We start from the raw sequence: 13,245 nt of genomic DNA on the forward strand, positions 1-13,245 counted from the left end.
TAACCAACCCTCCCTTCACATGCCACATGCACACGCACAGCCCTGCCAATGCTCTGTTTGCAATGAGAAACTTGTGCATTCGCTGTCATGCTAAGCCCATTGCTGTTGACTTGTAGAAGGAGGAAGGCAGCAGAATCGTGTTTTGACAGTGGCGGCTGAGGCAGAGGTAGCGAGGCCTCTGCTTACACACACGACTCCTGATTTTCTCTACCATGCTCACTTTCTGATTTGGTACTGGCATAATATAATGCAATCTTAACTTTAAGGCAAGCACCCTATTAATCTTATGTTTGACCTCACAACCGCAGGTTCGAACCCCAGCGCATCTGCTCAGCCTTTCATCCTACTAGTGGCTGACAGACTAATTAACATTCATTTGGTTGGCAATAAACATCTGTTACTCTGCACCAAGATGCAGCATACTCCAGCCCCGCCTTCACTTGCACACTGGGATAACTCACTTTCGCCTCCTTTCAATTCGGCTCCTGATTTTCTCTACTGTGCTCGCTTTCTGATTTGGTACTGATTTGGTACTGGCATTATATAATAGGAGCCAGCAATGGTAGCGCGCAGGCTGCCATCTGTTTTGGGTCAGGTTTCATTGCCAGACCTTGCCGCTTTCATTAGAAGGCGCGTCTCCTCCACCCCTCCTCCACAAGAGTGCACTTTCATTTTCTCTAAAACACAAGGAACAGAAATGAAATCAATTCGGTGACATCTTACTTTTCAGCGGAATCGTCAACACCGTCTAATGAGCAGGCCTTGGCCAACAAGCCTACCCTGGAAGGCCACAAGCAGCTGCTACAGTAGTTAAAGCTACTTAAAGACCACTGATGTCTTGGGGAAGAAGGGTAAGATCCTCGTGGGGTTTCAGTAAATAGCTACATTGTGATGCTTAACCATTTATTGACCGGATGATCATGCTTCTGGTTAAACAAAACAGAAGAACATTAGCAATCAGCATTTCACCCTAACTGTTGTGGAGAAAAAACAAACATCTACAGCAGGTAGGCACAGCGTCACTCTACAGAGTGCATCTTTTCGCTTCCCCACCTCCGAAATCTGCAAGCACTTTTCCTTTCATTCCTTTTTATTTTTTGCATTATGTAGAGCAAATGAAGGTATCAAAGCACTTTACATAAGTACTAGTTCCATTACAGAAATCTGCCCAATGGGTGATAATGTGCTGCACGGCTAAACACGTATAAGGTCTCAAAGGCGAGACCTATTGGCTATGCCAATGCTTGTTTAAGAGTAGACAGTGGTCCATGGGACTCCTTCCCCTTTGTGAATGTTGATACAAATATTTATTGATAGCAGGCAGTGGTCCCACGGACCTCTGCCTACTCTTAAAATGAGATCTAAACGTTTCATTTTTTTTTTTTTAAATACATACTGTTTTCCTTTAAGGTAAATCGGCTGCATTTAAAAAAGAGAAAAGATTGATTTATTAAAAAGCAATCACAGACAAGTTGGTCTGCTGACCCCAGCAGTCCGCCATCCCTGTGATAGCTGCAATTTCTAATGTTTCGCAATCTGCTACCTACCTCATTAATATTCATGAGGTAGGTTGATTTGCAACCCACTAGGAATCGCTAAATGAAACTCAAAGTATTTCATACATTAGGAATAGTAATTTCCTAATTGCAATTCACAGAAATTCGCACTTAGGTCATCGCTACACCTAAAATATGGCCCTAAATAAGTGGCACACTATTATTATTTCCACCTACAACGCTGATTATGGTGGGCTATCCATTGAAAAGCACACAAAGCAACCAGCCGGAACCCCTATGTAGCAGAGAAACTTTTTCATTTTTTTATTTGGCTGTTAGGAGGGAGAAATCATGTTTTTCATTTTCTCTTGTATGTAATTATTTTGCTATTTATTTCCATTTGTTTTTTGTTATAAGTTTTGTTCTTCCTTTATTACATTGTTAATAAACATGTAGGTAGCATGATTTTTTAACTAACTGTAGATTGTTGCTCTCTCTCCAGAACTAATATTTGGAGAGCTGCAGTGTTGCATGTTGTTCATGTCTTACTTGGAGGGAACACCTGAATGCTATTTTCTGAGGGCCACCTTTAGTTAAAGTACCCCCTGGTCATAATACGGCCCAATTGTGGACTGGTTTGCTACTTCGTGGCCTGATGTGCTACAATATCGCCACATTGGGACCTGATTTGATACATTGTGGCCTAGTGTTCTACATTGGCCACACTATGACCTGGATTGCCTGGTACATTTGTTGCTGCATTCCACAGCGACGATTACGTGCCTGGCATCCATTTTAGTTAATTTTTGATTGCTGCCATTAGCATATTGCCCACCATTTGTGGAAAGGCAGTGTATGGGTATGCAACAATGTAGCATTCAGGTTTAAAGCATTACAGATTTAAATCTATGCAGCATAGTCCACAGGCTTGTCAGACGTTTTGAGGGGATCTGGGTCAAAAGTTAGAAGCGGGGCTCTTGCTTTGATTCTCATTAACAATAAACATGGGAAAATTAATAGGGAACTGCAATTTCAAGCATAAAATGCCCGCTCTGTGTGTGAGCAATGTATGTTGGCCCTTTTCTGTGTGTGAGGCAAGCTTGCAAGGATGTTGAATCACAAAAAAATAAAAAGCAAAGGCATCAGCAGACCATCATCTCCTATACACAGACTCTAACAATAGGGCCCATGGAGACAGGATTTGTACATGCTTCACAGACACAATTACGTTTTCTCAATGCAACACACACAGTGACCTTTTCTTGTTGTGCTATAATCTGCTGCGCACTCACCAATACGGCTGCAGGGTTGTGAATAGGCACCAGGAAGGAGACAGTGGAAGTGAGGCACAGGCCTATGGTGCTGTTGGCTCTCCCTGGTCCTGATAGAGTGACAGTGATGGCCTCTGAGACATTACTGGTCAATTGCAGTCCTGATTTGGCCCATGAAGCAATTATCCCACTGTAGCTCACTATTTTCTCTGTGCTGTGGTTCTGCTTTACTTTCCAACATGCAGAGAAGCCCGACATGCAAAACACGTGTCGGCTAGATTTTTGAAGACACATTTATATAGGCACATTTACTTAAGTATAAAATTACTATTCTTAAATACACAGCTGCATACTTTGAAGCTATATATAGCAGCAAATTACATGTGTGGAGTTAAGTAAACTTACATTTACTTAAACAAGCATGACCCTTGGGGTCCCCTTACAAGTGAGTAATTATGAGGGGAATTGATAATTCCAGATCATGTTCCTGTGGTAAATCCCCATTTTTCTCCGGTTGTCATATAGAGATTTTGGATGCTCTGCAGAACCATTATTTGGTTGGGTCTGGTAGCTGCTGTTATAAACCTCACCAAAATGTATGGGCCACTCATAAAGTGTGCCTTAGAGTAAACTATTGATCCAAATTGGACTTCTACAACTTCAGCACTATCCAGAGACAAGTAGAAAATCAGAGGCCTAGAGACTGAGGGCAAGATTTACCAAGGACTTGCATTGCCCTTGTGTTATTCAAGTGGTCGCAGGGCAACGCAACGCAAGTCCTTTCGTGTGATTTACTAACCCACACAAAGCCACCTTGCGTTGCTCTGCATGGTTTAGTAAATCCAAATAAACTCAAGGCAGTGTGTCTCGCTGCCGTGCATTACCTTGCATCAGGGAGGTGTTCCATGAGTGGAATATAGGTGTTCCCATGCATTAACCCATGGTTATTGATACAATCCCAGATTTATAAAGGTCTGTAAAACTGGATTGCACCAAAATGGTGTGCCTCCCCGACCTAGGCGTAACTATCCTTAATCCTCCTTGTTACTTCCTCTTTGTATGCGTGCTGCATTCTGCACTGTCACCATTGCACACTAAGCACATCTTTTGGCTGTTCGCAGAGTGCACATGCATTGTTTTTGGCCATGCTGTGGTCCCCAATTCATTTTGTATTATTTTACCCGTTTCCATCACATGAACTATTTAAGAATTCCATGACACTTTGGAAGTTATGTTGGCACCTTTATTTTAAATGTGTGGCACAAAAATGTGCATATTTGTGTGCAGTTGTTGAAAAAGAGCCATTTTCACCTGTGAAAGTACACCCTGCTACCCTAGTTTCTTGTTAGAGTAGGCGTCTTATGAATCCATGAACACTTCCCATTTCCCCCACCTCATCGCCGTCAAACTAATTTCACTTTACAAGGGGTCTGTGAAGCTCTACAAATCCTCAGAAATAATAAAATGGCAGACGGGGCAAAATGTTCCTCTCTGAATAACTCCTCAGATTCTGAGAACAAGCTCAAAATGTGGTGCTGTGAACTTTTGGAATTCCCCAACAGTATTTCAATGCATTTTATTGCCACAAGTTTTAATAAATAATTTAACAAATGCTGAACGCTGAAAAATTACAACTTTTTGGCTTTTTTATACGTAATCAGTTTAATTTCATTGCATTCAGCGTGCATTCTGTAGCTGCAGTGACAAAGACCCAATGGAAATGCCATGTCAAAATCGTGTTTTAGGCCCGACCGATATAAATGTACAGTTCTTGATTAAAGTGAATTACCCTTTCTGTGGAAAGGTTAATGCAGATTCGAAAGATTACAAACTGGCCTGCATCACACACAAAACCTTTCACTCTCCGGCCCCTAACTACCTGAACGACAAACTGGTAAGAGCAGGTCAATCCAGAATGCTGAGAAGCTCCAACTCACTCCTTCCTATTCCCCCGAAACTGAAAAAGAAAACCACACAATACCGATTGTTCTCTGGCAACGCTCCCAGGATGTGGAACGCTCTCCCTAGAGTCCTCAGATGAAACCCCTCCTTCTCCTGTTTCAAAAGGGACCTGAAAATCCATCTCCTTAACAAATACTTTCCTGACCAGCGTCAACTAACCTAGACTTCAATTTCCGAGTTTACTCATCTCTCTACGCAGTGAAGGATAGTTGGTGACCGGACTGTGTTAACCACCTTATCTTCCATGCTGTATTTGCTTTATCCCTGGTTTGCTTCCTTACTGCCTACCTACTATGTAACGCAATTTCCGTCTGTTTTTTTTCTTTACAGTATGTATGTAAAGCGCTCTGATGCCTACGGGTCAAGCTAGCGCTATATAAAACTTTTAAAATAAAATAAATAAAAGAAAGGAGGGGCCAATGTTATGAGCAAGCAAAATAGTGCCTTACAAAGGTGCAATCTTTATGTCTGATAAAGATATGATTGACCAGTATTTACATAAATTTGTGCAAAACTGCTTGAAAATCAGCAGTGCTGCATTGTGTGAAGGATAAAAAAATAGTGCAGAACTATATTTAGTAAAAGGCATACACCAATGATGTCATCCGGCACGCTTGCGCTAAAATATCTGTTTTAGCGCAATGCTGAGAGCTGCACTGCACAGCCAAGGGGAGTAAGTAGTAACTAACTTGCATTGAGATTTGTACCCAAGGTGTACCCTTCAGTACAACTGTCAAAGCAATGACAACTGCTCCAGGGTAAGCTATGCAAATGTGTCAAATTGCACATTACATACAGGAATATCACACCATATTCGACTTTTTCATTATTTGCTCCTGGTTTCATGTGGCGTTGGGGTTTCATGCAAAGTCAGGTCACACTCTTTTGGTATATCTAGCTTTGTAGAAACATGGGGCGTTTGTGCTGTCCATTCACAGTTTTGCTTGTATCATAAGGGCATGGACGTCGTTTAGGGGCCGCCAGGGGTTGCCGCTGCGACCCCTGGCTTTCCCCTTGCGACCCCTTACACTGCCTTTGCAACCCCTGACCTCACACGTGGCAAAATCAGTGGCAGGAACACAGGGGCAGCTGTCATCATGGAGGTTGTTTTGGGCTCCACTTTCCTGGTGCGCCGTCAATTTTTGTATTATACTAATAGTGACTAATATCACATTATTCACTATTAGTGTCGTAAAAATGGAATACAATGAGCTGGAATATGACCCTATCTGGCAGCTGAGGTAAGTAAATATGCTTCTAAATGTATGTTGTGTGTGTGCTAGCAGGTGAGAGTGTGTTTATGTGAGAGTGTGTGCATGAATGAATGCGTGTGTATGTGTAAGCATGATTGTGTGAGTGAAAGGTCAAATGGGAAGTGATGTCACTTCCAGTACCCCTGTCATTTTGGTGAATTGACGTCCATGGTTTGCATCCCATGGCGCCCAGTGACGTTGTAGCTGCATCGTCTCAACTTGCGGCACAAAACAGGTTTGTGCACAAAAAGTTGTCACTTTCACATGTGTCCCTCTGCACCCTAATATGCCGCTGTTTGACGGCACGAGCGCCTGCGCGAACATCCGGTAAATCTTGGACTGTAGTCCCAATCGCTTGCTTATGAAAACAAGACCTGGGCCTAAAGCGACGTCTATGGTAAGCTTCCTTATCAAGGCTGCAACGGGTTAAGCACATTCGAATCCAGCGCAGGCCGAAGAATGAAATCCCATTAATTGGAAATGCAGATGCAATGAAATGTAAAGCCGCTGCCTTTCTCGAACAGGAAGTCTCACTTTCAGAAGCCGAGCCGCTGGTGGCGCACACAATAACAAATTGAACTTCCTGCAGTCTGGCAGCCCGGGGAGATCTCGAGGCGAGCCAGCCCTGTGCGGTCACAGAGCTTCCGAAACACAAGCACCGCTGGCAGCCCGGCGAGGGAGGCGAAGACAACAGCCTCCCAGTCAGCAGGGGCGGCAGAGGGGTCGGGGACGCATTCGAATACCCGTATTTTGATTTGCGCACTTCCACCTTCATTAGGGACCTGCCTCAGACAGAAGAGAAGAAAACCTGCTCTTCCCGCAGTGTTGAGCGTTTGACAGGGCTGTCTCATCCATCATTCCAGTTTGAAATGTCTGCCATTTTCCTGCCATCTCTTGTTTTTCTCCAGCCCCTTTCTCAAAGCCAACAGGAGCCTTACATCAGGGCTTTCAAAACAAACAAGCACTAGCCCCGGTAGTGCTTCCCACTCGGCCCTTGACTGCTCTGTTATTCCTGCCGCCGTCCTCCCGAGACAGGGTTGTCAACACTCGGTGGGACGTGCAGCTGGCGTTTTACCATCTCGGCCTGACCTTCCATTCATTCCCTGCTGGTCTCCGTTTTCATTTTTTCATGCAGAGATAATGATGCCAGTCTGTGTTATTATTAACTTGCTGCGTTCTGGGTGATGAAGGAAAAAAGAAAAGGCCACTGTTTGCCTCGCGTCCCTCTCTCAAGAGGCAGGACCCATGTCAGTGTATTAATTTATTTATTTCGGAGTTTTATAGCGCGCTTTGTGTAACTTTGCTGTACTTCGCAGCACTATGTGAGAGCAGAGCAGAAGAGAAAACAGAAGAGGGGGAGAACATGTCCAGTCAGGTAGAGTGGGGCCCATAAACTGATGTTATGTAATTGCGTCCCCTGATAGTTTGGGAGGTCAATTAGAAAGTGAGTCTGTGTTCACCATGCAGATTACATACCAACTGCTTTGTGTGATGGGTGCATTTTGCAATCCATGCACTAATAGGTCGCTTCGGAAATTGTCCATTCGCAGTGGGTCATCAAATGGCCTGCCTCATGAATATTAATTCATTCATTAGTGACCCCTCTGAATTTCTGCAAACACAGTGAGGAAGCCATGCAAGGGACAGATGGCAACCAAAAAAGTGATGGATGGAATGTTTGAATTATTCTTGGCCTCTGGTACTTACTCTGGGCCATGTCCCAGTGCATTGCTTTTTGTCCACCATGACACCTCGAACCGCAACCAGCCAAATGCACATCAGCTCTTGTCCAACTCCTGGAGGGACAGTCCTGCCTGAACTGCAGACCAGAGGCCCTCTGGGCCAGAATGCAAGCATCTGAGAGGAACGGCAGACACACCTGCATTTGCGTTTGCAAACAAGAAACAGTTTTTTAAAAGCAGTGTGTAGTGATATCTCTTTAATAGATCGTGAGTTACAGAGTGTTCTTCATTCTACATTCTATGTGTCAGGGTTGGAACTTGGGGAATGCAGTAGAGTGTAGCCGGAGGAGCAGTTAAGATCATCTTGCCTGTGCTGTCATGAGGTTGTCAATAAATGGATCTGGATATTATCTAATTTGTATATATTCATTTACTACACAGCCCATGTCTATTAACCCCTTCGCTGCTGCCGACATTCCGCTGCAGCGCTGGGGGGGCAGGGGGGCAGCGCGGTGGGCCTGTGCTCATGACGGAGCCGCTCCGTCATGAGCCACAGTTGAGCTGTGCTCATGACGGAACGGTTCCGTCATGACTCCGCCCATTTGCGTTGTCCCCCCGCACAGGCGGGGAAACAGCGCCGCGTAGGCGGAGCGGCCGCCAACGGGCGTGTCATGACGGAACCGTTCCGTCATGAGCACACGGCAACCGTGGCTCATGACGGAACGGTTCCGTCATGAGCGGGGAAGGGGTTAAAAGGAGTTTCCATTATTGGAAGACATCAGGGGAGTGGTCAGTGACAGGTCACCACAATTCCCAAATGGGAAACCCACAGCACCAGCTTGAGAATCAGTTACTGTCCCAACTCAGTGAGTGGTAAGTTATTAGGGTTTGTGACCACATTTGCAGTCATAAACCATGATAAATACCTTTCCAAATCGCAAACAGGAGGTGGACACCCCTTTCACACTTCCCTCCTTTTAACGATTCAGAAAGGGTGGCAAAAGCCCTTTTACGAGTCAGGTTTTTTTTCCCCGTCTGGTTAAAGGGCTTTAGTGCATTGTAAAACTGTAACAGGCTGTGATTTTGAGAACTTTGGGGTTTGTGAATGCAAAAGGACTTTGTGCATTAGGCTCTGTGGTTAAGTTCAGATCTCAGACAGTTTTGGAAGATTTTGGGAATTTCAGGGTTTGAGACTAAAAAGGACTTTATGCATTAGGCTCTGTGGTTAAGTTCAGATCTCAGACAGTTTTGGAATATTTTGGGAATTTCAGGGTTTGAGACTAAAAAGGACTTTGTGCATCAGGCTCTGTGGTTAAGTTCAGATCTCAGACAGTTTTGGAAGATTTTGAGAATTTCAGGGTTTGTGACTGCAAAAGGACTTTGTGCATCAGACTCTGTAGCTGACTTCTAATCTCAGAGAGTTTTGTAAGTTTTTTTGTAAAGTTTGCCTCATTATTCTAAAAGGTCACTTTGAACACACATTCTGTGTTTGGTTATCGTTTCCCTTGAATCTTCACATCAGTTCCTGAGGGGCACCACAATCATTTTACTATGAAGGAGCAAGAAAGTAATCACTAGGAGCTTGTGAAAGTAGAAGGAGAAATGTATTTCTTGGAAAAGTCCACTGAGAAATGGCATTGTATAGATATGGAGAGGCCAGCGAAAGAGAAGCACTGTAAACACAAGGGGGTGCTGATTATGTTCACCTACACAGCACTCCTCAACAGGATACCAACAATCCAGAAAGCCCCCTCCTTAGTGGTCATTTTTGGAGGATGATTCAGGGTTATTCTCTGCCCAGCAACCCCTCATTCTCTATACCTTGAAATGTCTCTATTACGCCTTTATCTTGCACAGACATCCTGCCCTAGCTGAGATACCTCTCCCCAGATCAAAGCTTTTTTTATTCCAACAGAAAGAAGCACAAATCCCAACAATTTCAACAGAATTTTAGTTTTTGGTTCTTGCCTGCATACCTGACTTGAGGCTCCTTTGAATAAATATAGTAACTTTTAGAATGAGTGTTGTGGTGTAGTGGACACCATGGAAGGCAGTTGTGGTGCAACGCCTGCATGCAGCCTGTGCTGCAACTATGCAGGTGCAGCACCAGGAGAAAGCCCTCTCAAGCACCCTCCCCAGGAAAGTGGAGTAGTTGTGGGGACAGCTCAATGGGGGTAGGGAGTCGAGGTAGTATTTAAGGGTTAGGGACAGCGTAGGGGTTGGGAGGAGGTAGGGGTATTTGGACCTCAGGGCGGGGAGGGGGTTTGGGGGTCACGACCTTAGCCACGCATACCCCTTTACTATTCATGCCTTTACCACGAAGTTACATGGTAAAGGCATGTGTGGTAAAGGAATGAGTGGTTATGACGCATTTGTGGTTTAGGATGCGTGGTAGAGGCACTCGTGGTTTATCCAGTCGTGCCTCTATCATACAACGGTAGTGGGAAACAGGTGAAACACCACAGTCTTAAACACACGTGTTCTGACTTCGCAAGCTAAACCACACTTACCTTAACCACGCATATGCCTTAACCATACATCATGCACGGTCTAGCTGCTGGCTGCTGGGGACGGAAGCAGGAAGACCTCGCAGGAAGAGATTCGCAGTGAGGTAAGTGGAGCTGGGCTGTAATTTTCTGGGCTGGGTGTAGCTTTCTGGGCTGAGGAGTGGGGGTAGTTTTCTGGGCTGCAGGGGTCAGGAGTAGTTTTCTGGTCTGGGGGTGGATTGGGGGTAGTTCTCTGGGCTGGGGATAGGTCAGGGGTAGTTGTCTGGGCTGGGGGTGGGTGGGGGGTAGTTTTCTGGGCTGGGGTGGTCGGGATAGTTTTCTGGGCTGGGGGTGGTCAGGGGTAATTTTCTGGTCTGAAGGGTGGGTGGGGGTAGTTTTCTGGGCTGGGAGTGGGTCGATGGTAGTATTTTGGGCTGAGGGTCAAGTAGTTTTCTGCGCTGGGGAGGGTTGGTGGTAGTTTTCTGGGTTAGGGGGTGAGTTGGGTTAGTCTTCTGGGCTGGGGGTGGGTCGGGGTAGTTTTCTGGGCTGGGGGTGGGTTAGGATACTTTTATGGGCTGTCGGTGGGTCGGAGGTAGTTTTCTGGGCTGGGGGGTCAGGGGTAGTTTTCATGGCTGGGGAGGTCAGGGGTAGTTTTCAGGGCTGAAGGTCGGGGTAGTTTTCTGGGCTGGGGGTTGGAGTTAGTTTTCAGGGCTGTGGGGTTCAGGGCTAGTTTTCAGACTTGGGGGGTCGGGGTAGTTTTCAGGGCTTGGGGGGGGGGGGGTTGGGACTAGTTTTCAGGGCTGGGAGGGTCGGAGTAGTTTTCAGGGCTTTAGGGCCAGGGTGGTTTTCAGGGGTGGGGTAGTTTTCAGGGCTGGGGGTCGGAGTAGGTTTTAGAGCTGGTGGAGGGGCGGGGTAGTTTTTTTAATTAGGGGTTAGGGTATTAGGCCTCAGGGTAGTTTTTAAGGCTTAGGGGAGGGTAGGGTAGTTTTTAGGGCTGGGTCAGGGCTGGGCTGGGTCAAGTTAAGGGACAGGGTTAAGGGGCAGAGTTTTAGGCCTCAGGGCAGGGGGAAGGGAATGGGTAGTCGGGGTAGTTTTTAGGGCTTAAGGGAGGGCGGGGTAGTTTTTTGTGCTGGAGTGGAGTCGGGTAGTTTTTTAAAATAGGGATTTGCCTAAGAGCAGTGGAAGGGGTTGGGGTAGTTGTAGGGACTGCGCAAGGGGGTGGGAGTGAAGGGGGGGCTGGTAAGAAGCCCTGTATTTGCTGGGAAGAAAATTACATGTGACTTATGCTGCATTAACACTCTTAAAACACTCTTGGAAACTCAAAATTGACATCGAATTGACTTTTCCTGAGTCCAACTCAGCATTCAGTTGCACACGTCTGTCACATTGCTGAATACATGTGTCACTTTTGGAAAAAGCACATGCTTGATATGTGACTGTCTCTGCCTACCCCACTGGCCTTCAGCAGCAGAATAGTGGCATACAACGGATTTTGCCCTTGGCATGTGAACGGTTTCACCGAGCCCTTATGGCCTTTCAGAAGCACAAATCTCTGTTTCAGCATAGTTGACTTATCAAAAATGCAATATTGGCATGTGATTGACTTTCTCTTCAAACCAATCAGCCTTTCTGAGACACTTGCCTGTTGGAAAATCTTTCCATATTCCTATACAGTATGGGTGAGTGATTAGGGTACTTGTAAGCACAGTTTATACCTAAAGGCATCTTTGCAACAAGAATTAATAAACAAGCACTGGCAAAGTCAGTAGGTCTGGCCTTGGCTAGTAGTGTGATGATTGTTCTTTTCTATTGTTTATTGCAAGCGTATGCCTGGAAAAGAAAAAAGAAAACCTAAACTTGGCTCCTATATGCTTGCTTTAAAATCCTTACATTTTAAAAACATTTACTGATGCGCCACTTTAACTTTACTTTTACTGATGTTTTCTAAATAACAAGCCTTTCACTTGTGCCAGTTTTTTTTATTCTTATTGTTATTTGTGAAAGAGACAAGAATAAAACCCCCCGTGAAGAAGCACTCAAATCACAGGCATCTACAATATTGCTCAAACACTTTAGAACTTGAAGAGGAGACGGATATAAAAACACCATCTAACTGGGCATCCACGGTGCAGGCAAATTAAATAGATGGCATTTAAAGGTAATATACCCAGTAAATATAATAAAAAGCATGCTTCAAACCAGCTATGTCACTGGAGAGAAAGGAACTATTTTTAGGCACTAATAAACCATGTGCACAGGCTTGGAATTCAAAGTGAAGGGAGTCAGTGGGTAACGCAGGCTGACCCATTGTCAGATGCTCTGTGCTACAGTGAGCAGAAGCAAAATGTGATTGTCAAATTAACATGTCAATGGATGAAGCCCACTGACAAAAAAAACATCAAGTAGGATGTTTGAATATTTTGAAAAAATAATAGTAGAGCGAGACAGCTAAAGCAGTCTCAAAGGCCAGACCTAAAAAGAGAAGGCAAGAAAAAAAACAATAGCAAGAATATATAAAGAGAAAGAGGTTCACTAGCAAAAGAATTGGGCCTGAGGGCCTTATCAAATGTTTTGTGACAGACCACTTGTCAAAGAGCCAATGTAAGACTGTCCCTAAGCTGAGAGTGAAAACACAACAGCCTGACTGAAGGCTGGAGCAGTTAAAACAAGGAACTATAAACTCAGGAGAGTCTGAATGCAAAGGGGTGTCAGCGCTTCAGATGCAACAGATAGATGGGCATCAGACATGCAGTTAAAACTTGCAAATTCAAGTCTAACCCCCATGCTCTGCACCCAGGGCCGGCTGTAGGACGGTGCGACCAGTGCCACCTCACCGGGCGCGGGGCTCGGGGGCGCTGTATGTTTAAATGTCTTATTGTGTTAAAGGCACCTGCTGCAGAGTTCCTTGAGCACCAGCTATTTCCATGCAATACTAGGGACGTCTAGGTAACTGGTGATTAATGTACCTGCAGGAGAGAAAGGGAGTGCTGTCCAGTTTTGACTCTCCAGAAAGCAGTGCTGAGGGTTAATGTGCCTGATGCAAAGCACGTGTATCATGCACATCACATAATGGTATTTTATGTACTGCTTTTGTC

The sequence above is a fragment of the Triturus cristatus genome, chromosome 2_2 (genome assembly GCF_964204655.1).
Source record: "Triturus cristatus chromosome 2_2, aTriCri1.1, whole genome shotgun sequence".
In the NCBI taxonomy this organism is placed as follows: Eukaryota; Metazoa; Chordata; class Amphibia; order Caudata; family Salamandridae; genus Triturus; species Triturus cristatus.